A 24931-nucleotide genomic window follows, 5' to 3' on the forward strand; every position below is an offset into this window, starting at 1 on the left:
TTAAGCTGTTAAAACTCTTCTGCACCAGCTGAAAATATTTTTGCTATTGCCAATAAACATCATTTCATATATGTGTTGCATTTGAAGGAAAAACATCTGTGATGAAATCTCTAGTAGCAGAGGCGCATCCACTTACCATTTTGCAAGATATTGTACACAATCTTCTGCACAAGCCATATTGACTCGGACCATTGGTTATGGGCTTCCCTCATCACCCACCTTGCATTATTGATCCTACTGATTGATGAAAGTGCCACCACTTTCTCAAATTGGCTGTTGATTGGTCTTCTGAGTTATGACATTTAAAAAATTATTTGGCTATTTTTAGCTACATGGGACATTTCTACCATGTTGCCAACATTTTCATTTTGGGATACTTGCGAAGGTCTTAGACACACCAACACAACTATGACATTTTTCCTGTAGCTCTTTGCATGTCTCACGATTTTACTCTGTTGCATGTAAGTGTTAAAATATGTGGAATTCGGGCCTGGTGTGGTGGCCTAGCAACTAAAGTCCTAACCTTGAACCCGCCGGGATTCCATATGAGCACCAGATCTAATCCTAGCGGCTCCACTTCCCATCCAGCTCCCTGCTTGTGGCCTGGGAAAGCAGTGGAGGACGGCCCAAAGCCTTGGGACCCTGCACCCGTGTGGGAGACTTGGAGGAAGTTCCTGGTTCCTGGTTTGGGATCGGAACAGCACCAGCTGTTGCATTCACTTGGGGAGTGAATCATCAGACGGAAGATCTTCCTCTCTGTCTCTGCTCCTCTCTGTATATCTGACTTCGCAATAAAAATAAAATAAATCTTAAAAAAAATACATGGAATTCAACATAACATAAAGTGTGAATCTAATATTTTCTTATCCTCAAGAGGATACCTCGTTTCCTCTCAACAGTGTTGCTGCCGGCTCATAATCCTCCCGTTTGCCTTCCCGGCCCCAACCCAGCGTCTCCATTGCTGAGTCGCACTGCTCTTCCTTAGCGAATTGGCCCAGTATGTGCATGGTTGAGGGCACCACCCTGCACTGCCGAGGCATCTCTCCAGGATGCATCCTATTAGCCTAAAGCATGCAGCAGCATGATCCACCGAAGCAAACAAATGCAAGTCAGCTGCCAAGTCAGCGTGCTTCCCTGTCTGTGCTCTGGCACTTACAACACAGTTCCTTGAAAGACTTGCCGTGCCTGCTGTCTTCAGCTCCTCTCCTCTCACCACACTGTTTCCACACGCTCCACCACAGCAGTGACACTCAAGGCGGCCACTACCCCACTTCATCTGAATTACTTCATCTATTGATTGCCAACATAAACTTTTCTCCTGTAGCTAGGCATCTTCACAGAGTCTCCCTTAGCTCTCCTCCTCCTTCTGCTCTTCTTGCTCTTTCTCTCCAGGGTTTCTTCTAATCTCCCATGTTAGTGATGGTTCATCCCTAGAGAGGGTCTTCCCTCTCCTAGCTCCTATTATCCCCTTCAAGACTTCATGTGACTCATTATACTAAGGAGAGAATGATGTTCAGACTTATATCTCAATATACAACACTAAGTCTTGAATTCAGCAAATGCCTAATAAATAGCTCTACTTTGCTGTTCACTTGGACATTTCAAATTAATGCATTAAAAAATAAAAGGTGGCAGGGCCTGGTGTGATAAACTAGCAGCTAAACCCTCACCTTGCATGTGCCAGGATCACATATGGCTCCTGGTTTGTATTCCAGCTGCTCCACTTACAATCTGGCTGCCTACTTGTGGCCTGTGAAAGCAGTGGAGGACGGCCCAAAGCCTTGGGACCCTGCACCCATGTGAGAGACCTGAAAGAAGCTCCTGGCTTTGGATTGAACCAGCTCCAGCCACTTGGGAATGAACCAGCAGATGGAAGATCTTTCTCTCTGTATCTCCACTCTATATCTGTCTTTCCAACAAAACTGTATAGATTTGAAAACAAACAAACAAAAAGGCGATTCCCTCCACCTACCAAATTCCTTTCACTTTCCTGCTATCCAAATAGCAGCCAAGTTCATTCTTGCAGTGGTTTAGAAAAAGACCTTGGTGCCAGCCTTGCCCATTGTTTTTGCCTCACTTATTGTTTTCAGTCAATGGACAATGATCTCTAAAACCACTCAGCTCCTTGCCTAGTCTCCCGGGCCTAGGCCAGGCCTCGTGCTCATCATTATTACTACAGCTGCTAAGCGGTCCCCAGCCTCTGCCTTCTTTCCACAGAAAACGGGTGGTTTTTGAACAAAGTGAGTCATGCATGTCACTGCTCTGTGAATGGCTCCCTCCAGTGGTACACATGTGAACCCAGAGCGTGAACCACCATCCTGGGACTGGTGTCTATGGCTGCATAGGACACACCTGGCCCTGTCTGCTCTGATGTCACCTCCTGACACCCCACTACACTTGCCTTTTCCATGTTTCTGGACTATTTCAGACACCTTCTTCCGGAAGTGCATCTGCGCTGACAGCTTCCTTACCCAGGGAGACTCTCCCCAGCTGCTCATATGACACGCTGCCTCACTTTCCTGCTGCAAACTTGCCCGATCTCATCGAAGCCAAATGCCTCCTGTTTTTCTGTGTTTCCTTGCCTCAAGAGGAACAGCTTCCTACCCAGGTCTTGTCATCCAGTCCCTGCTGCCACAGAGCATGTGTCCCTGACTGTGGGGTTCTTTATTCTGGTTAATGCCACACCCTGGAGGCAAGCATTCTGACACAGGACTCCTAGGACTGTGTCTGGACAAGGCAGGACACGTGCAAGTATGTGCTGAATAAGGGAAGGGATTCTGCCCTGTGTGCATCTGGTGTGTATCCTGCCTGCTGGAGTACAGCCAGCCAGTGCAGAATCATAGGGACACAGCATCCACAGTTTAGTTAATGGAGTTCTGTGCTGCCGCAAATAAAACTTGATCCCAGGCCCATATTTGGTGCTGAACAGGCAGAGGCTGCAGATGAGCCCATATATCCAAGATGAATGAGGTTCCATTTCATAATGTAGATCCAGGGCCCGGTGTGGTGGCCTAATGGTAAAAGTCCTCACCTTGAATCCACCCAAGATCCGTTATGGGCACTGGTTCTAATCCCAGCAGCCCCTGCTTGTGGCCTGAGAAAGCAGTCAAGGACGGCCCAAAGCCTTGGGATCCTGCACCTGTGTGGAAGAACTGGAAAAAGTTCCTGGCTCCTTTGGAAGCAAACCATTGGATGGAAAATCTTCCTCTCTGTCTCTCCTCCTCTCTGTATATCTGACTTTGCAATAAAAATAAGTAAATCTTAAAAAAAAAAAAAAGGAGGAGGAGGTAGTTTCCTGTTAGTATCACAGTAGTTCACTGGAATTTGGTTGGAAAATGTGGGGAGAGGGGCAGGAGGAGTGGGTAGAGGCAATGTTACACATGCATTTTATCACTTCCCCTAGGAACCTGACTCTAACTCATGAATTGCACAGGGCACCAGGGCGAGCTGCTGCTGCCTCCTCAGCACCCTATGAGGCACCAAGAAAAACATCTGTTTTCTCAGTTCCACTCTCCTCTCTCTGTTCCTGGCATCTCTGTCTCTCAGAGCAGCCCTCATCCCTGTGGGTCACTGAGCTAGCTCCCAAAATGATCTCCCAACCTCCACTGCTGCTTCCTTCCCATGAATCAATTCTCCACCCTTCAGGGCAAGTGTGCTCAAGGTCTCTCTGTTCAGAATCCTTCCCATGGTCTCCTTGTCTTCAAGTCAGATTCGGTGTCCATGGAATGGCACGCAGAACCCTCCATGTAGCTGCAACATTCACTTGTCTGTATCATTTATGCTCCTTGAAAACCAAGACTGCTCCATGCCTTGGGGACTCTGCATGCACTGTTCACTCCCTAAAGCCATGTCATCTCCCCACAATTCCCTGATGATCTATTTGTGTTGTTCCAGAGCCCCTGGGCTCCTTTCACAGTGTTTCCCAGCTATAATGCTGGCCTAAGTGTCTACATGTCTGGACAGGACATTGAGACAAATAAGTTCTTTCTTCTTGCAGTCTGGGTGGGGTGGGGGGGGGGGAAGAGCTATTGCTAAGGTTTTCATCTACAAGGTGAGAAAATGCCCAGAGGAAAGGAACCTGGAAAAGACTCCGGCTCATGCTGCCATACCTTGTGTCGTAGGCTCCCGTACAGTCGCATTACACATTTTGCATTAATCACCTTGCTCATTCAGTCACTGCCCTTTTGCCAGCATATCCCCAAGATGCTGTCTACAAGTGAGAAAAGTGGTTATTTAGCTTATTTTAGGAAGGCAAACAGAGGGCCATTTCCATTTTACCATTCAGATAAACATTTTACCTCATAGACTCTGATTCCAGCTGGAACTGGACCAGTTAGCTATGTGCCTCATGTTAGCAAAAATGAAAGTCGCCAGCCTTGCCATTTCTTCATTTAGGGCTGCCAGGGACCAGGAAGTCAAAGCCCTAGAGCAAATACAAATGACACCCTGAGCACACATCTGGGAAAGCCCAAGCCAGGAGACACACACTGCGACCCCAAGCAACCCGGAGCACAGAGCTCTGAAAACGCTTTGCAATTTGGTTTTCTTCCAACAGAGCAACATATTAAGATAAGCCATTAACCCAAATGAAAGGCTTCGGATTTATTTCATTGGCAGATGGAAATTAAATAGCAGAAACCCAATCAACCCAGGCAAGAGTGTATTTAATTTCATTTATTTTTAATTACACAAGTAATATATGAATATATTACTACTACAAAAACTCCTACAATACAGATAAAGTTAGGGTCCCTCTTGACCGCTCATCACTCCGCTCACTTCTCCTGCCTGGGAGTTGCCACTGCTGCTGAGTTGAAGTGTGCCAACAGAAGTATACAAGCACACACACACACACAACAGGTAAACACGTGGAGATAACAAACTGGAACTCCACCAGCTTTGCCTGAGGTTGGAGGAATGCAATGTCTAAAGTGAAAAAACGATACAGTTATGGAGGAAGCCAATAGAAGTTTCCCTCCCCGTGGTGTCCGCATGCCTCGGTTCTTCCATCAGAGACAGTGAGAGAATGTTGAGATCTGTCAGGCCTGATCTGTGATCTGCCCAGGAAAAAGCTCCAATGGGACCTTTTAGTGAGCTCAGTATAGTCCCTACATGTTGATGTTTAGTTATGCTCTTCCGCATGGCTTTTGTTTCTTCTTACTCATATAATCTTTGTTTTACACTCAGGCTTGGTAATGTACACTACCTTCCTTTGAAGTTTGCACGATGTTTTCATTGTTTAGGCATTTGACATGTGCAGGATTTTATTTTCATTTCATGAGCAAATCATTCTGTTGTTGTTAATCGAGCAGCCTGTTACAGCCTTCTGTCTGAAAGGTTACTTTTATCATAAACTAAAACCCCAAACAGCCATTGAGTGAGCTGCATTTTGCACCTTGATTTTCTTTTTTTCTTTTTTTTTTAAGATTTATGTTTATTATTTTTTTTATTGGAAAGGCAGATATACAGAGAGGAGAGACAGAGAGGAAGATCCTCCGTCCGATGATTCACTCCCCAAGTGAGCGCAACGGCCGATACTATGCTGATCTGAAGCCAGGAGCCTCTTCCGGGTCTCCCACGCGGGTGCAGGGTCCCAAAGCTTTGGGCCGTCCTCGACTGCTTTCCCAGGCCACAGGCAGGGAGCTGGATGGGAAGCGGGGCTGCCGGGATAGAACCGGCGCCCATATGGGATCCTGGGCATGCAAGGCGAGGACCTTAACCACTGTGCCACCGCGCCGGGCCCCTGCACCTTGATTTTCTTATCCATTCCTTTCAAAAGTTTGTTCATCAGAATTCCATCAGGTCCCTTCTCAGGCAGTTGAGAGCAATAGGCCACTAATGTTAGAGCCATATTTATGTTGCGTTTCTTTTACAGGAAACATGAGGTGAGAATGAAGCCTGAATCATGAGGTAGGGCCCAGGACCTGTCTCAGCCCCTCACCACCAACACTCGGTTCCTCCTGTTCCCTGGAAAGCCCTTGCCCTCTGCCTCAGAGGGACGCCCTGGACAGCGAACAGCACCAAACACCTTCCACCTCGGCCTTAGCTGAAGGGAGGCTGTGTGATGTGTCTGGAACGCCAACTGAATCACCCATTGTTGCAGCCTCGCTGTCCCTCCAGTCCACGGGGCTGCTTTGGCCTTCCTGAATGTCCTCCATGGAGCTCAGAGTCTTAGATCTTCCTGCCTGTTGTGGCTTGCTGTCTGTAACACTTTCTGTGGGAGTCAGGCCCAAGAGGATGGGTACCACCCCCACCAGCCTGACCACAGCCTAGCAGCCAACAACCAGATGGCTCAGGCCTCTTAGACATGTGCGCATGAAAGTTCTGCTTTGTGCCACGACACGCAGCCCCCATACAGGCCTCACCGTCTTCATGTTCACGGTGGTGTTCACGCTCTGCTCAGGGGGGTTAACGAGCGCATACTCCTATGCGCATGTCCTTCTCCTCCCACATTCAATAAAACCAACATCTGTTGGCGGGGATGGGGTGGGGGGTGGCTCTCTACCTATATAACCACATCGTGGAATATAATATTTTTTAAAGGCTAATACAATGAAAAACACTTAAAAATAAAAAGGGACCTGAATTTCAACCTGAAGATATGTCACGTGTTTCAAATAAATTCATGACCAAAAATAAAACATCCCAATCTTCTCTGAGAAAAAAAAGAAGCAGAATACAGCTTTTGGGAATCTCCAAGGTTCTGTCAAAACCTCCACAATGTGGGCATGGGGAATATTTCAGTCACAACAAGAATCTTCTTCATCAACTGTATTTAAGGGTATCTTTCAGCATACTTGCCAGAAAAAATGAAAAACAAAATATAGTCTTAAGAAATAAGACTTCTTTATCTGCAAAAATGGGTCCTCCTGTTTAAGCAGCTGGGCTACAGCTGGGGGAAATGCCTATTGCAGCCATATCCCTCCCTGCCTGACAGTGAGTGGACATGGCCACATCCCAACCACTCCTTTTTCTGTACTTCCTTATAGCTTTGTCCCTGTTGCATGGGGACCTTAAACAAAGCAGACACTTTCTTGGAAAGTTTTGGTGGCCCCTCTCTGCAAAAACGAAATGAAGTTGAGTTGCCTTAGAATATCTCATTACATTATAATAATGAATCTTGGCTCTCCAGATACCTTCTTTTTGCCCATTATAAGATAAATTTTAAATACAAGCGTACATGAAGATGAAGGCTATTCTATTATTTTTTTTCAAATAAGCACAAACTTCTGTGCTTCCTCAAAAATCAAGTACCTATGCAGGCAGTTCCTGAAACTTAGAATACAGCATCAGAGAAAAATTATTTAGCATTGAAACTCGATGAACTACTTATTTAAACCAGGTGCCATCTCTGCTTGCCAGGCACTGGGCAGGCTGACGGTGGAGGAGCTGGTTCTGCAGCTGTGAGAGCATGGCCCAGCCCCTGTCACAGGACCTAGACACACTTCCATGGGGGATGATTCGGACCAGTGACAGCATTAGGATCCAAGGCTCTTTTCTTCCTTTCTGTTGAGAAAACCCATGGAGCACAGGCTAGCAACATGCAAAACGGAAGTTCTTTCTGACTGAGTCATTGTTTTACAGGGTACAGAGTAAAACACCATCATTCAGTGCCGGAAAGTGCAGCACGCAGTAATTAACTCATGCGTCAGAATGCTGTGGGTTGTGGGTGACATGAGGGTAACTGCTGACCACAGTTGTGTGTCAGTTACGAGGAAGCACAGCTCGGAATGCTGAGGCTACACAGCAAACTCAGGCACGCGGGGAGAACGCGACGATGAACTTGAGGGACGGCACTCTGGAAGAACACAAGACAAAGAATCCGTTCAGGTCACCTGCGCCATTACGTGAAAAATACACCTCAGCCCAGGTCTCCAGCCCTGTATCCTAGACTTCTCCCTTTGGTCAAGTGGTTTGTTCCTTTGTTCATTGTTTTGCTATTGTTGTTGTTGTTTTTAGCTTATCCTCTTTTTTGCCTTAAAAAGGACTATCCAGTCTTATCCCCAAATCTCATATATTTCCCACACATTTTATAGGACATAGATATTTAAGTTTTTAAGTCTTTATTCTCTATAGGGATGATTTTTTCCTGAGAACTTTTTAAAAGATTTATTTGTTTTTATTGCAAAGTCAGATGCACACAGATGAGGAGCGACAGAGAGGAAGATCTCCCATCCGATGATTCACCCCTCCCAAGTGGTTGAAATGGCCAGAGTTGAACCAACCTGAAGCCAGGAGCCATGAGCTTCTTCTGGGTCTCCCACACAGGTGCAGGATCCCAAGGCTTTGGGCTGCCCTTGACTGCTTTCCCAGGCCACAAACAGGGAGCTGGATGAGAAACAGGGTCACAGGGATACAAACTGGCGCCCATATGTGATCCCGGATTGCAAAGTGAGGACTCTAGCCACTAGGCTACTGTGCCAGTCCCAGATGATTTTTTTTATATGACAGAAGAACAAATTTTTCTTTCAAAGAGATGATGAATTTCTTAAATGAATCATTATTTTGACACTCATCTGCAAAACAATCTTCTCAGATATCAGGTACAATTATGAGTAAGTTTCTAGGGTCACAAATTTGTTTCGTTGGATGTCTAGCCTCTGTGCCAATATCACTTTGGCTTCATTGCAATGGTTTCAAAGTAATTCTTGATTTTATTAAAATGTGTCACCTTTTACCTAGACTATAAAGTGATTTTCAAAAAGAGCTATTACTGGCTCTTCTCTATGTTTTAGAATGAACATGTTGATTTCCATATTATTTTTTGGTATTTAGGTTAGATTAGATTGCATCTTTAGATTAACTTCAGGTATCAACATTTTAGTGATATTGAGTCTCTCTATCCAGAAATACAATTTACCTCTCCCACTGATTTTGATTAGTCGAAATACACTTCAGCAATGATTAATGACTTAATTTCCCCTATAAATATCACTCCCAACTCGATTGCACATTCCTGGGAAGCTCCTGTGGTTGATTGCTGTTATAAACGACCCTCGGTGGAGCCGTGTTTAGCTTAGTGGTCTTCATCCCACATCAGAACGGTCTGATCCTCTGATCCAGCTGCTGCTGCATCTTCCTGATTCCCTGATCCAGCTGCTGCTGCATCTTCCTGATTCCCTAATCCAGCTTCTGCAGCATCTTCCTGATCCTCTGATCCAGCTCCTGCTGCATCTTCCTTATTCCCTGATCCAGCTCCTGCTGCATCTTCCTGCTCACATATGCTGTGGGAGATGGAAGTGTTGTCTCAAAACACCCATATTGGAGTCCTGGATTGAGTTCAGGTGTCTAGTCCAGACTAGCACCAGCCATTGTGGTCATGTGGGGATAAATCAGTTGATGTGAGCTCTCTGTTTATATTATTATTACATGTGTATTTTTATTATTATTACATGTCTATTTATACTATTATTACATGTATGCTTATATTATTATTACATATATGAAGCCAGAAACCTCCTCCAGGTCTCCCACATGGGCACAGGGTCCCAAGGCTTTGGGCCATTTGTACTGCTTTTCCCAGGTCACACAAGCTAGGAGCTGAATGGAAAGTGAGGCAGCCAGGACAAAAACCGGAACCCAAAAGGGATCCTGACACATGCAAGGCAAGGACTTTAGCCACTACACTCACATGCCAGGCTCAAGAGCTTGCTCTATTTCTACCAGACCCTCTGATCAGACCGCCCAGAGCTTCTCTTTCTCTTATTAAGACTTCACTTGTATTCTCAAGAAAAAACACATCAAGTGTCATCATTACATGCTTTCTTTTAATTGCAGAACCACTAGTCTTCTTACTTGCGTCCCTGCCTATGCTTGTTCCATATGTCTGTGCTTGGAGTTTCCGCAACTAAATGAACTTGATTGCCTTTGGTCAGTCGCTCAGTAAGCACTGTGAGCTCATTGTCTGTCATGGAAATCCAGGATTCCAAAACCCATGCACTCAGTGTTCTGAGCCAGAAATTGCTCTGGGTCACCCTGTGTGGGATAGTCCCTGGGTGCACAGCCTTTTGTTGGGTCACCTTACTTACTCAATTACTTACTTGATCAGAACCAAGATGCTTTTAAAACATGTTTGCAGCTACCTGGCAAGATTGGTCTGACTGCTCTGGCAGACTTTACCCAGGGTAGGAGGGACAGCCCTTAGTGTAAACCACAGCTCATTCATGAACCATTTGTGCCAGAACGTGCTAATGGGTCAGAATTAGGAGTTCTGTTACATAACTCCTCTTCTCAAAACGTAACCTGCCATCTTTAATCCCCCTTTCAATTCAGATTTAAGAATCCACAGAAACTTTTTAAGTTATTTTATACCTCCTTTGCCTTTGTAAGCAGAATAAATTATATCAATGCATGATTAAAGACAAATGTAGTCTAATTATTTTTGTCTAAACTGATAAAAATGTATCTGAGATGTACTGTACCCCTTTACAAGCTGGAGGATGGAGGGAGCAAGAGGTCAGGAAAGCCAATGGTGCAGATCAACAGAAGATAGTCTCACTTCTCACCATGCATGTTGAAACTTTGGCTGATAACCCTGGGCCAGCTCTCAAGAATCCCTGACTCCTGGTTTATGGACAAACTCACCAGACAGTGAGCATTTCTGAAACCTTCCCCATGCCATGTCATCCTGCTTCTCTCTCCCCAGCCAACAGAAGTTCAACATAAAGAGTTCATGCTGCCCTTTCTAAATTTTCTTTCTAAAAACACTCTTATTTTTAAATTGAGTGGACACTGCCCATCTGCTATCTAGCTTTGCTGCTGCTGCCTGTGGAACTCGTCCCGGGCAGCTGGTCCTTTGCTGACAGGCATTTATAACGTTTCTATCAACCCTTTTGATTTAGAGACTCCTGGGTCTCAAGAATGAACAAAGGGACATTAGTCCAGGGTATAGGCTTTGGCTATGCAGCTCCTGTGATGGGATACAGTTGGTTGATTGGCTAGCACCGGCTTGAGGTTTAACTGAGAGTGTGGACAGCCTGGAAATGGAGATTCTGTGCCTTGCCCTTCCTACTTCCTCTCAAAGCACCATTCAAGTTAATTGAATGTATAAAACTGACTCAGTACAAACCCCGCCCCTCCTACCTCTCTTGCCATTTAAGTTAATTGACAGCATTGAAAGCCTGGGAATGCTCCATGCAACTGGCCCCTACTGCCTCCTACTGTGCTACTTTAGATTAATTAACTACAGAGAAACTTTGGGCTCCGGCAGCTCTCTTCCTGCCTCTGGCCACTTAGTTAATTGAATGCACAGAAACTTTGTATGTGCTGTGCAGCTCTCAATCTGATTGGAGGATGAGAGTTTCAAAACCTAGGCCGGACTACACAGTGGCTCCTGGAATGTAGTGAGAGCTGCTGTCATCCAGCTTGGCCAATAAAGACTGTTCCTAACATCTACACCTGCACCCAGTGTGATAGCTCTCGTATTCTGCAATACTCCAAACACCTTGCTTTTCCCTTGTTTTCTGCAAACATCTCTTTCATCCCTGTTAAGACTCTACCTTAGTCTACTTGGGCTACTGTCACAAAACATTATAGACTGGCAGCCCCAGACCAATGATTATGGAGGCTGGGATTTTTTTCAAGATTAAGGTGCTGGTTAGTAAGAGCTGCTCTAGTTTGCAGATGGAAAACTTGCTGTTCCTGTTGTATCCACACACAGTGGACAGGGTGGGCTTACTCTCTTCTTATATAGCTAATACTATCATCATAGGAGGCCCCTCCCCTGGCCTTATCATAGACTACCTCCCCAAAGTGCCACCATCCCAATGGTGGTTAGGATATCAATAGCTGTGTTTTAAGAGCAGTATAAACATGTGGTCCATTACATGCTGTATATCCAGGAATGGTGTCAGCTTCTTTTCTCATGGAAAATTATTCCCTTTGCCTTGTGACAATAGAGAAGAAACTCATTAGAATACTTTCAAAAGAATGAGTATATAAGTTCAAAGTAAATCCTTAAGGCTTTCTTCTGTTGCTTTCCCCTGTGTGGCTTCATCAGTAGTTTGTTTCAATCTGGTATGCTGAGAAGGCTTTATTTACTGTGTTTTCCTCAAATTCCAGCATGACTCACTATTGGAGGAACTGGATCCAAATACAAGGTACCTATCTGTCTTCAAATGATAGTTTTTGCCATTGCTTTTTTATTTTTACTCTTCCCTTGAGTAAAATATATGATCTTCAATGGGAATAGGGATGTCCATTTTGGTTTCAGTTTTGTTTTCTATGTTTTCTAGTGGTAGGTACAGAGTAGATGATTAATAAATTTTGGTTAAGCCGTGATTCATAGAAGTCAAAGGATCATGACAACTGTGAATGCTAGAGATAAAGCCATGAACCAATAAATCAAAGACACAAGAGTATATGGCACTATTATGAAAATTCAGATCATTAGGAGACTATAACTACTCAAGCAATACCTACCAAAAACCCAAAAAACACATATTCAGGGATACTTTGGGAACTGGGCTTCTAAAGTGTGCTAGAGTGCTGGTTTACAACCAAAACTGACTTTTAGAAATAAAGCTGATCCTTGATCATCTTAATGTATCCAGTGAAATACAGATACCATACAGACAGATCTCTTACAATCTAACAAGCCCATAAGCAAGTTCCTCTGCAGAACTCAGAAATTTTATATCACTCTTGTTCTGCCTTGAAATCATATTCCTCTTCTACTCAACCTGACATAATTTTATGTGCTCTGGATTGACTTATCATTATGGCTGCTGATAGTCAATAATTAAGGGAAATAGCCCCCACAGCATTTTATGGTAGCACAAAGGAAGGAGAGGCCACGTGGGAGGCACATATCTTGTGTCCAAGTACCTGGTTTGAGTCCTAGCTTCCCCTCACTTCTGATGCAATTTCCTACTAATACATGCAAGAGGTAGCCAATGATACACCAAGTACTTGGGCTTCTCTCACCTAAGTGGAAGACTCATGTGGAGTTCTTGGGTTCTGGGTTTAGCCTAGTCCATCCCAGGGTGCTTCAGGCACTTGCAGAATGAACCAGCGGATGGAAGATACATAGATATCTCTGTCTCACTCCCTCTTTCTTTCACTCTGCCATTCAAATAAATCTTTTTTAAGTGCACTGAGGTGGAAGAGAAATGTGACTATCTTCTTAGAATTGTATCTTTGAAATCTGTTTAATCATCTTAAAAAATACATTGGAGATGTATTTACATGAATGAGGCTTTTTTCGGTTCTTTCTCTGGAGATAGAACTTGCATTAGTGCTATCTCTGTTTTATTTTGCTAGATATGCCTCCTGAATAAATGTCACTTACATAAATAGGTAGAAAGGAATGAGACAGCTATTATTATCTCATTTTCAACAACTATGAAACATGCCAATATCACATAACAATCAATGTTAAAGAAAAATGTATTTTAGGGTTCAGCACAGTAGCCTAGAGGCTGAAGTCCTCACCTTGAACAACCAGGATCCCATATGGGTGCTGGTTTGTATTCCCCATGGCCCTCCTTCCCATCCAGCTCCCTGCTTGTGGCCTGGGAAAGCAGTCGAGGACGGCCCAAAGCCTTGGGACCCTGCACCTGCATGGGAGACCCGAAAGAGGCTTCGTGCTCCTGGCTTCAGATTGGCTCAGCACCAGCCATTGCAGCCACTTGGGGAGTGAATCATCTGACAGAAAATCTTCTTCTCTGTTTCTCTTCCTCTGTATGTCTGACTTTGCAATAAAAACAAATAAAAAATCTTTAAAGAAATGTATTTTAATCATCTGCCAGCTTTTGCCTTTATATTATCTTCCCTCAATACTGGGGAAAGCAAGAAATCAGGAGGACTTCTTGTAAAAGGATGTGCTAGCCCAGACATGTGCTTTCTTGGCAGCCACAGGTCAGTTTAACCTGATTTTCTGACTCAGAGGTTTAGACTTCCTGGTCCTTGTCTCTGCATCATTGTGAGGCTCCAGATGGGAGAAGGGTGGTCAAACACTTATAAAGAGAAGGTGATTGCACGGAGATTGGCAGAGGGTGATCATGTGACACAGTCATAGGTCACCTTGCCGACAATGCATGTGGCAAGGTTGGTGGCTGTGTAAAACTACCTATACAGGAAGAACAAGATTGTGGAATAGGATACGGACATATTTACAAAGATGGAGAATCGCTAGCCAGGGTGAGGCTGCAATCCTGGGAAACAGCAGAGGATTGGCCAATGGCAGACGGACACCTGGAGACCTGTGGACACAGAAGAGTAGCAGAGACAGCAGAGCAGCGTTGCAGTGACCAGTTACTCCAGCGGCGGTTGGCAATCATCAATCAGAATTCCACAAGTGGCCAGGTGGGAGGGGGAGCTCACCAGGAGCTCAGGAGGTGAACCCAGGCATAGGAACTCACCAGGAGCTCAGGAGGTGAACCCAGGCATAGGAGCTCACCGGGAGCTCAGGAGGTGAACCCAGGCATAGGAGCTCACCGGGAGCTCAGGAGGTGAACCCAGGCATAGGAGCTCACCGGGAGCTCAGGAGGTGAACCCAGGCATAGGAGCTCACCGGGAGTCCAGGAGGTGAACCCAGGCATAGGAGCTCACCGGGAGTCCAGGAGGTGAACCCAGACATAGGAACTCACCGGGAGTCCAGGAGGTGAACCCAGACATAGGAGCTCACCGGGAGTCCAGGAGGTGAACCCAGGCATAGGAACTCACCAGGGGCTCAGGAGGTGAACCCAGGCATAGGAGCTCACCAACAGCTCAGGAGTTGAACCCAGGCATAGAACTGCCTGTCCTGCTGATTTGCCTGATTGAACCAATGAGCAGAAGCAGGGTTGCAGAGCCCAAGTAGGTAGGTGCAGGGACAGGGTAGATTTCACAGCTCAGACCTCCACCAGTGCCACATCAGGTGCCATTTTGTGTATACTGAAGAAAAGCTTGTGGGGCTGCAGGGGTAACAGCAAGGTGAGTATGTGCTAAGCCAAGAGCAAACTCATTTCCAGCTACACACATTGCACTGTTCTCACAGGGAAAAGAATACCAGCTTGGCATCCTACAGATGCCACACAAGCTATGTCCAGGTGGTCCGAATACCTAATTACCACCAGTGCCACATCAGTACCATTTTGTGTACTGATGAAAAGGCTGGGGGCAGGGCGCTGGAGCGACAACGGTGAGCTGCACATGCCTGAGGTTGACAGAGAACCCACATCTGCTCAACACGTTGCACTGATCCTACAAAGAGTCAGTCCCAACTTGGCGTCCTACAGGTTCCACCAAAACTAGATCCAGGCGACCTTCCAATCTAATGGCCAGCAGGCCCAGGCCTCCAACAGAGCCATATCAGGCACAATTTTGTGTACTGATGAAAAGGCTATGGGGCTGAAGGAACAACAGTGAGTTCATAGGCGCCGAGTTGTGAGAGAACACACTTCTGGTTCAATGCATGGCACTGGTCTCACAGGGAAGATGGTACCAACTTGGCATTCTGGTGGCCCAAGTGGTCCTCAGACCTCAGGCAATACCAACACTACTAACTCCCCACAGGTTGTGTCTCCCTAATCCTGGGCACCGGTCGGACTGTGCACGGGAGAAAGACAGTGCGGGTAATGGTGTGGACACAACACCAGATCACAGGAACGAGAAAGTGGTGAGCCACAGGCTGGAGCTATGGAGACTGGTGGAATCCAAAACAAGAGCCCAGGACTGAAACTCGCTGGAGGGTGTGACACAAGTGACTGCAAACAAAGAACCAGGTACCAAATACAGTAATACCTGCCTGTAGACCAGTGTGCAATGCGGCTTAGAAACTGGCCCTAAAGAGAGGAATCTGTTCACCAGAATAACAATGACCAAGAGCAAAAGTAGAGACAGAGTCACAATGAATATTACTGATGCTTCCCCTGCAAAGGGGCCTTTGTCAACCTCGGAGTTAACTAAGGAAGACAGCAAGGAAAGGGGGATAAAGAATTTTGAAAACCTGTTTTGTAGCTTCTAAATAGCAATGAGAAACACATACAGAAGTTTCAAGGAATTCAAGGAATATGTTATATAGGAATAACAGCAATGAATCAAATGAAAGGTGATACATCAGAAATTAAGACAATGAAGCAAATTAAAATCAGTGGAAAGCCTCAATAATAGAGTGAGTGAGACAGAAGAAATTATTTCAGAATTGGAAGGCATTTCCTTCAACCATGGGAAAAGTCAAAAAGTTGGAGATGAACTGAGTCAGGCTAAGAAAAGTATTCAAGAATTAAGGGACACTATTAAAAGGCAAATGTAAGAGTTATGGGAGTTCTAGAAGGTACAGAAAGAGAAGCTGAGTTTTTAAATGTTTTGATTGAGGGCCCGGTGCAGTAGCTAGTGACTAAAGCCTTTGCCTTGCACAACCTGGGATCTCATATGGGCACTGGTTTGTATCCCCGTGACCCTGCTTCCCACCCAGCTCCCTGATTATGGCCTTGGGACCCTGTACCTGCGTGGGAGACCCAGAAGAGGCCCCTGGCTCCTGGCTTTGGATTGGCTCAGCCCTGGCCATTGTGGCACCTTGGGGAGTGAATCATCAGTGGGACTTCCTCTCTGTCTCTTCTCTCTGAGCTTTCTAATAAAAATAAAACAAATCTTTAAAGAATGTATTCATTGAAATAATAAAAGCAAATTTCCCTAATCTGGAGAAAAAATTGAAAAGCAAAATCCAGGAGGGACACAGAACTCCCAATAGAGTTGGCCAACAGTGACCTTTACCACGACACGTGATAATCAGGCTCTCTTCATTTGAACACATGGAAAAGATCATTAAACATGCACATGAACATAAAAAGGAACCCCAATCAGACTCACTGTTGACCTCACAGAGGAAACTCTACAAGCCAGAAGAGAATGGAGTGACATATTTCAGATTCTAAAAGGAAAAAATTGTCAACCCAGGATAATACCCAGCAAAGCCTCCTTTTGTCTTTGAAGACAAATGGAAATTCTTCCACAGTAAAGAAAAGCTAAAAAAATTTCACCTCTTCCAGAACTGCCCTATAAATGATACTCAAAGATACTCTATTGACAGAGAAAAAGCACCTACCAAAACCAAAGGCAAATGTGAAGAACCTCTCAATAAAACAACAAAAGACTATATCAATCCATGATCAATCCATTGCTAGAATGACAGGACCGAATTACTATCGATATTAACCCTGAATGTAAATGGCTTAAATTCATCAATCAAGTTTCATAGAATAGATCAAAAAACAAAACATCTATCTTTTGCCTACAGGAGATACATCTCACCAACAAAGATATGTAGAAACTGAAAGTGAAAGGATGGAAAAACGATATTCCAAGTTAATAGAAAGAAACAAATGAGTTGTTGCCATTCTTATATAAATACTGTGGATTTTGACAGGAAGAATATTGAAAGAGACAAAGAAGGACACCACATAATGAGCAAAGGTCTATTCAGCAAGAAGAGATCATCTTGTCAGATTCTTAGGATGTCATCTTTTTCATCTCTAATTTTACTTAGTTCCTCTCTAGCTTTCTTTGCTAGTCTGGGTAAAAGTTTGCTTTGCTCATCTTTAAAAATGGTTGCTTCTTATTGCAGCTTGCAGATCTTTAGTTTCAATTCAACTTTTTGCTGTGATTTTTATCATGTCTTGATTCCTGTTCACTTTTTCTTTTTAATAATTCTTGAGATGCATTATTATATCATTTGTTTGATATGTTCAATGTTTTTGTTAGTACCTGATGCTGTAAGTGTCTTTTCAACAGTGTTTTTCGCTGTGTCTCATGGGTTTTGATATATTTCTTTTTATTTTCATTTGTTTAAAAGTTTTTTGTATTAATTTCTTCAGTGGCACATTCATCATACATTAGCATTGTTTTCTTTAAGAAAATTTTTTAATTTTCTCTTTCATTTCTTCAGTGACACATTGGTCATTCTGTAACAAATTATTTAGCTCCAGGTCGTTGTAAATTTTCTATTTTTTCCCTGTTGGTGACTTGTTTTATGGCTTTTTATTTAATGAGATGTGTAGTAACTGTGTAACAGAGACTATCATAGCCAGATGTGAAGATACAATGCAGTGTGCATCTCTACTTCCAAATCAAAGATGACTGCCAATGAAACTGGTAAATGCATCTTGACAACAGGTTGCTGGACTCTGCCATTACTCACACCTACAGTATCAGGATATACTTACATAGCATAATGATGGACTTAGGACTGTTTCTGAAGGACTCTGATATTGTAATAACATAGGGGAAATCAGTTAAGGGAGGGTATTTGGGAAGGGGAAAGACAAAACTCCAGATCCTGAATAATCAAGATGGCAGAATAGGGTAAGGACACGTTTAAATGGATGGAGAAACATTTAATCAGGGTGAAGCAGAGAGGACACATTCCTAAAATGACAGGACCAAAGTACCACCCATACATATTAACCCTGAATGTAAATGGCTTAAGCTCAAACATCATAGATTAGTAGACTGGATTTAAAAAAACTCATCTATTTGTTGTCTAGAAGGGACACATTTTACCAACAAAAATCAGCGGAAACTATATCACATGGGTATTGTTATTTTCTGTTGGTTTCATTTCTTCAAAACACTTTTTTCTGAGTAAACTCTTCAATGATTCATAGATCACACAGTAGCATCATTTTCTGCAAGAAGGTTCTTGATTTTCATTTCTTCACCTACACGTTAGTCATTTAGTAGCATCTTATTAACTTTATGGTGTTGTTAATTTCTTTTTTCTCCCTGATGTTGATTTTGTTATGTGGCTTTTCATTTAAGGGGATGTATAGTAGCTGTGTAATGGAGACTGTCATAACTAGTAACAGGTTATTTAACTTCATGGCATTGTAAAATTCTATTTTTCTTCCTATTATTGATTTTGTATTATGACTTTTTATTTGAAGGGATGTACAGTAGCTGTGAAATGGAGACTAACATATCCAGATGTGAGGATGCAATGTAGTATGCATTTCTACTTCCAGAGAAAGATGGACTTACAATGAAACTGTTTTGACAACAGGATGCTGGACTCTCTGCCATTGTCCATGCCCGCAACGATGGATATATGACTGTGCATGAAGAACTATACTTTAGTAATGATATAGAGAAACTACGTGGTGGGGCAGAATTGGGGCTGGGATAAGGGAAATACCTGGAGTCTATGGAACTGTATCGTAAAATAATAACAATAATAATAAATATAAAATGTAAAAAAAATCCTGATTCTATGGAACTATATCATAAAAAATAAAATATTTTATGTAATTATTTAAATAATGAACAAAGTTTAAAAAAACAACAAAGCCTGTACCTACCTCCCTTTGCAAGTTCAGGTGCCATCCCAAGAGGACCAAGATCAGAAGACCTGGAGAAAGCTTTATGGAGGAGTCTTGAGCCACTCCTATAAGATCCGTGAGACACGGAGAAGATGAGAGGATGGTCTGCTGGAGAGACCCAGACAGACCAAAGGCTTTGCTGTGTTGTCTCGGTGGAACAAACACGGAGAGCCATAGCCTGCAAATGCCCCCTGGTAAATCTTCCAACTGGCACTGTCATCATACATTGCAGAGTGGCAGTCAGTAGAAACACGATTTTTTTTTTTCCAATTTCAAATGCATAAGGGAGTCTGCCATGCATGGGGAGCTCTGGGAGAATAGTTCCCCCTCAAGGACTCAGCTGCTGTTCAGAACTAGTGGAATGGTAGAACCCTGCTATAAGTGTTCTAATGTTTTCAAGAGAACTGAGAATCTGGATTTGAAGGCAAAGCTCCCTAAACAGGCAGGATCAGCATTTTTGTGGACGGTATTCCATGCACAGACCGTTGCTTGCTACTTATGCTCCAAAGCTCTTGATTTGAATGGCTTGTCCAGTCAAACAATAATAGAAGGGAATGATTCTGCACTATATAAGGCACATCAAAGTTAGCATTTGTGAGTGGGATGAGAGGCCAAGTGGCTCCCCTGTTTGTCTGCCTTGAGAACATCCCCCTCCGCTCCCTGCCAACCACAAACGGTGAAGGGACTCTGTCCTCCAGTGTCTGGCTCCGTAGCTGACAACATTTGGGCCTTTTCCTGCCACCTTGTCCTCTGTGGGAGTTTACGATCTTCATTCCCAGACCTAATATCACCATAGACCCTGATGTTTCTTTTGCCCTTGCCGTGTAATCACTCGCATGTTTATTTTATCCTGATGGACTCTGTGTATTTTGTGAGGCTACTTGAACCCTTTTAGGAAATGAAGTAGGGTATAAACAAATAAAAACAGTATACTTGGAGCCACCATTCCCTCTTCCACAATTCCCAAGCTCTGGGCCCCTGGGGACACCAATTAATAAATTACTGGTTGCGCAGATCCTAAAGGTAAGGGAGCTTCCAAAGGTGCAGAATCAAGCCACAGGGAGTTGCTAAAGCAAAATCCTGCCTAATACATTATTACAGATCTATATTTATGCTCATGGCTTCCAAAGCACCCCAGGGTCCTCTGGGATAAGAGAAGCTGCGCAAATCCAGGAAAATAGTATTAAATAGATTTATTTGGGGTTGCTAAGGCATGTGAGGCCCTCCAGAGAACCACTGGACGAGAATGAATTATTCTCTGCAATCTCCAACACTTGTCTTTTTAAGAGTCTCTCACGGAACCCCTGGTGCCCGCCCTAATAGTTCCAGCTAATCCTGTTGCTATAGTTACAACAATTAATTATATGCTTAACTAGCCTTACTAGGACAGTATAGCCATTCAATTAAAATCCTATTTTATTCTTCCTGTACTTGCAGGGTTTTTTTTAAGCCTTCAGCTCTGGAAACTGTCCATCACCTGCATCGAAAGGATTCCTAAGGTTGTTCCCAGTGGCATCTTTGGTTGGCCCTTGACAGTGTCTTCCTAAGACAGACTTTTGGAGACTGAACCCGACAGTTGAGGAAATACCCAAGGCTGGAATGAAGAATTGGTTTGTTTTGGTTTTTGTTTTTTCCTTTCAATTTTAGTAATACATTTAAATTGGAACACAGACATATAAACAAGTGGCTATGCCAAGCACTGGCCCACATTCTGGTGGGCCTGGTCCTAGTGGTCCTGGTCACCACCGGAGTGCTGGGAAGTATCTCCTTGGAAACCAGGCATCTGTCAGGGTGGCTCACGGGCAGGGGACCACTAGCTGCTCCAAAGCATGCCAAGGTCTGGCAACAGAAGGGAAACATTGGTTGGAGATGCTCAATTATTCCCTCTCTTCCTCGCTTCTGGTGTTGGAGTCCAGCATCCTTGTTTTCTGAGCACAGGAACCGTTTTTAGAGAGGTCCTTCCTGTCTGCATCGTTTTTGAGGATGGAGCTGGTGGTCAACCAAGCCCAGCAAAGCTGAAAGGGCTGCAGCCTGCGTGTGTGTGTGTGATCACAGACACCATCAGGGCTGGCTGACACTCAACGGCTTTTTTGACCCTCTCCATTTCCAAATTGGTCTCCTTTGCTTGGCTCTACTAACAATGACAGCTGATATTGCTGGGTGTCTATGTGCCAGGCACTGTGCTAAGTGATTTTTGCACTTAAGCTGAAGCTCTAGATGTGGAAGCTGAGGACTCAGCCAAGGGCAGCAAGCTGGTGACAGAGCCACCATCATACCTGGCCTGTCTGGCTTGTGTCTGTGCTCTCAGCATCTCCCGATGTGTTTCTTGATCCCCTCAAAGTCTCTCATCCTTTAGGTTCACTTCTGAGGAATCCCCCATTGCCAGCACTGATCCTCCCTCACCTGTCTGTAACAGCCCCTCTCCCTGTCCACCTGTCCCGCTCCAAGGTCTAATTGCTCTTCAAAAAATAATTCATTTCTTTTGCAAGCCAGAGTTAGACATGGGGAGAAGTAAAGACAGAAAGAATGACGAGGGATGACTTGAATCACTCTCATCCACTGGTTCACTGGTTCACCACTCAGATGGCCACAATGTCCTGGGCTTGACCAGGCCAAAGCCAGGAGTTCCTCCCAGAACTCCTCTGTGGGTGTTAAGAGCCCAAACTCTTGGGCCAGTCGGATGCTTTTTTTCAAGCACCTAACCAAGTAGCTGGATTGGAAGTGGAAGACTTGAGCTGTAGTCCAGCTCCCACGTGTGATGTGGCATTGTGGGATAGATGGTATTTTTACCCACTATGCCACAATGGCAGTTCCCAGACATGGTCTAAATGAACTGACACCCACCTTCCCAACAGCTGCACCTCGGCGCGGGGCCCCACTGCGCCCACCCAGAAGCTTCAGAATTCTCCTCAGTCTTTAACTCATTTTCCACAACTCCCACAACTGCCAAAGGTGGTGTTAGCACCTGCTTCCATCTGGTGTACAACCAACTCAAACTACCTTTGGGCAGCAGCCTTTAACATGATCCAGGCTGTGGGTTCACAGGAAACGGCGATGCACTGGAACTGCCCCCACCCCGCAGCTGTCGCTTCCCAGTGCCCTCTGTTCCCACTGCCCATGGGGGTTCCGGATCGCTGTGCTGTCCTCAGATGAGCAGATATCAGGAGGGTCCACTCCAGTCCAGAAGGTCATGGGCCCTCTCCTCTGATCCATCACTCCCACGCCCTGAGCCCAGCTGCATCTCTTGGCTGCACACAGACACGGCACACACCGACGCTCTGGTTCTGGTCCTGGCACTCTGCCCAGATCAGGATTTACCTACTCCCCTGCTACTCCCTGAAAATGAGGCTTTTCTGGAGACATTTTTCCCCATTGGGAGGATTCCAAATTATCCTTGTGTGTGGATGGATGTCAGGGGAACATGTCTACAAACACACGCAGAGCAGGAGGGCTTGCTATGCTACATGTTCTATTTACGTTTCCCCGGGACTCGGCACGTGGTGGTTTGAGAGTCGTGTATTTATAGGCACTGTGTTACAAGTAAATATGAGATATCCCCTGAACAAATATGCATTAAATGAGCAAATGAATGGGGAGGAAGAAAGAATGGACTTACCCATTTATTTATCCATTTGCGGACTACAGTGGGCTCTGAGAACAGAGTAAATTTTGGTTATTCATGCATTCCATAAATATTTAACAAATGTCCTCGATGTACTAGGCACCAAGAGAGCCCAGAAAATATGAAAGGGAATAATATTACAGGCTCTAAATCCCCATAGGAGCCCCATGTCCATGGCTGGCTGCTGGCGGGGCTGGGAAGGGGAAGCCCCAACAGCTACAGTGGTCCAGCGGGGGCTGCGGTCATGGAGAGCCCAGGCACCAGGGCTGAAGTCAATGCCTTCCCCCAGGCTCTTCTCTTCCCCTGCTGGCTCCCCTGGGGCCCTGTACTTGACTCATCTACAAAGCTGTGACATTTGGATTTCTTTTTTAAGATTTTTGTTTATTTGAAAGAGTGACATAGAGAGAAGGAGGGAAAGACAGACCTTCCATCTGCTCATTCACTCCCCAGAAAGCTTCAGTGGCTGGGGCCACTCTAGCCAAAAGTCAGGAGCCAGGAGCCTCACCCAGTCCTCCACATGGGTGCAGGTCCCACACACAGTCCTCTGCGGCTTTTTCCCACGCCCTTGGCTTGCTGGGTTAGTGTTCACATGGGATGCCAGTGTCACAGGCAGTAGCTTTAAGTGCTACAACACAGCTCCAGGCTGTGACTTTCTGGCTCTAAGAGGCCACAGTTGACGTACCCCCATCCCTCGTTTAGTAGCTAAGTGGCTCTTGTAAGAATCAACGGAGCCTTCTCATCTAGTCACAAAACCCAAGGGGGAGGCAAGAGCAGCTGTCACCAAGCAGGCTGCTCTGGGACCCGACCAACAGCAGTCCCCGGGAAAGGTAGGGACAGCCTATGGAAGTGCTGACCAAACTCCCAGTGCTGTCCAGGGTCCTTACTCAAACACCATGGCAATGCTGCCACCCCAGAGCCCACGTACTTGACAATGAGAAGCAGAAACGGGCATGATTGCCAGGTGCCATGCCCCCATCTCTGAGACACAGTAAGCTTGCAGGCATAGTCGAGGTGGCTGCTACCAGAAATTTTGCTGCACCTCCAGATTCTTCCATAGCCAACTCCCTGGCAGCCTGGAGGCAGCTCCACAGAGGTGAGTCCTCCCATGTACCTCCCTGGCTCATGGCTGGGCACGACTGGGCCGCGCCCTATGAAGCTCCTAAGGTTACCAAACCAGACATGCGTTGTCCCCCTGGCAGCAGGCCACACAGCTGTGTCATCTGGCCCAGACTGTCCCTCAGACTAAACGCTGCATCCATATTAGTAACCAACCCCAAATCCCAATTGGACTCCTCACTCTGGTGGACACCAATCTCCTGTTTGCTTGCAGGGTCATAGAAACTGGGCAAAGTGCCTTCGTCTCTTGCTATAGCAGGAGGCCCCAGCCCTGCCACAGATGCTCATGATGCTCCCCAGCCTGCATTCCCTTCCACCTGCCAGACATCACACATCTTCAGCAGAGTCCCTGAGCCAGCCTCTCTGACTTCCCTGGCCAGTGGGTCTTTTTCACACAGTTGCCCCCTGCAGGGCCATCTCCTTGTCTCCCACATCTGTTAAATCCCTGGGTAGACACAGTCGCATAACTTCTGACTTAAGGAGAGCTGGGCACCAGGGTGGCCTGAGAGAACTTCCATCTGCCTCTTCAGCATGTTACAGCAAGCAAGAGTCACTGCATGGGCTTAACAGAGATTCAGGTCAAGGTTGATGCTGCAGGAAATTGTTCTGGTCTGAAAGGCATCCCCATATTCAGGTATAACCGCAATCTGGCTGTATTTGGGGTAAGGAGGGCATCAAGGTGAAAAGACAAAAGCCACAAAAGGAGATCATTTGCTCTCTTCCTCCCCCCCCCCCCCGCCCATCGTACAGGGTCATAATGCAAGTGGCCATCTGCATACCATGTCTGAGCCCTCCCAAAGAAACCAACTTGGCTATAAACTCACTCTTGTGCTGCCAGCATCCAGAACCAAATAAATGCTTACCCTCTGAGCATTTTGTCACAGCAGCCTGAGCAGAC

This window comes from Ochotona curzoniae, unplaced genomic scaffold (genome assembly GCF_017591425.1).
Source record: "Ochotona curzoniae isolate NIBS_2020 unplaced genomic scaffold, NIBS_Ocur_1.0 scaffold_4701, whole genome shotgun sequence".
NCBI classification, from domain to species: domain Eukaryota; kingdom Metazoa; phylum Chordata; class Mammalia; order Lagomorpha; family Ochotonidae; genus Ochotona; species Ochotona curzoniae.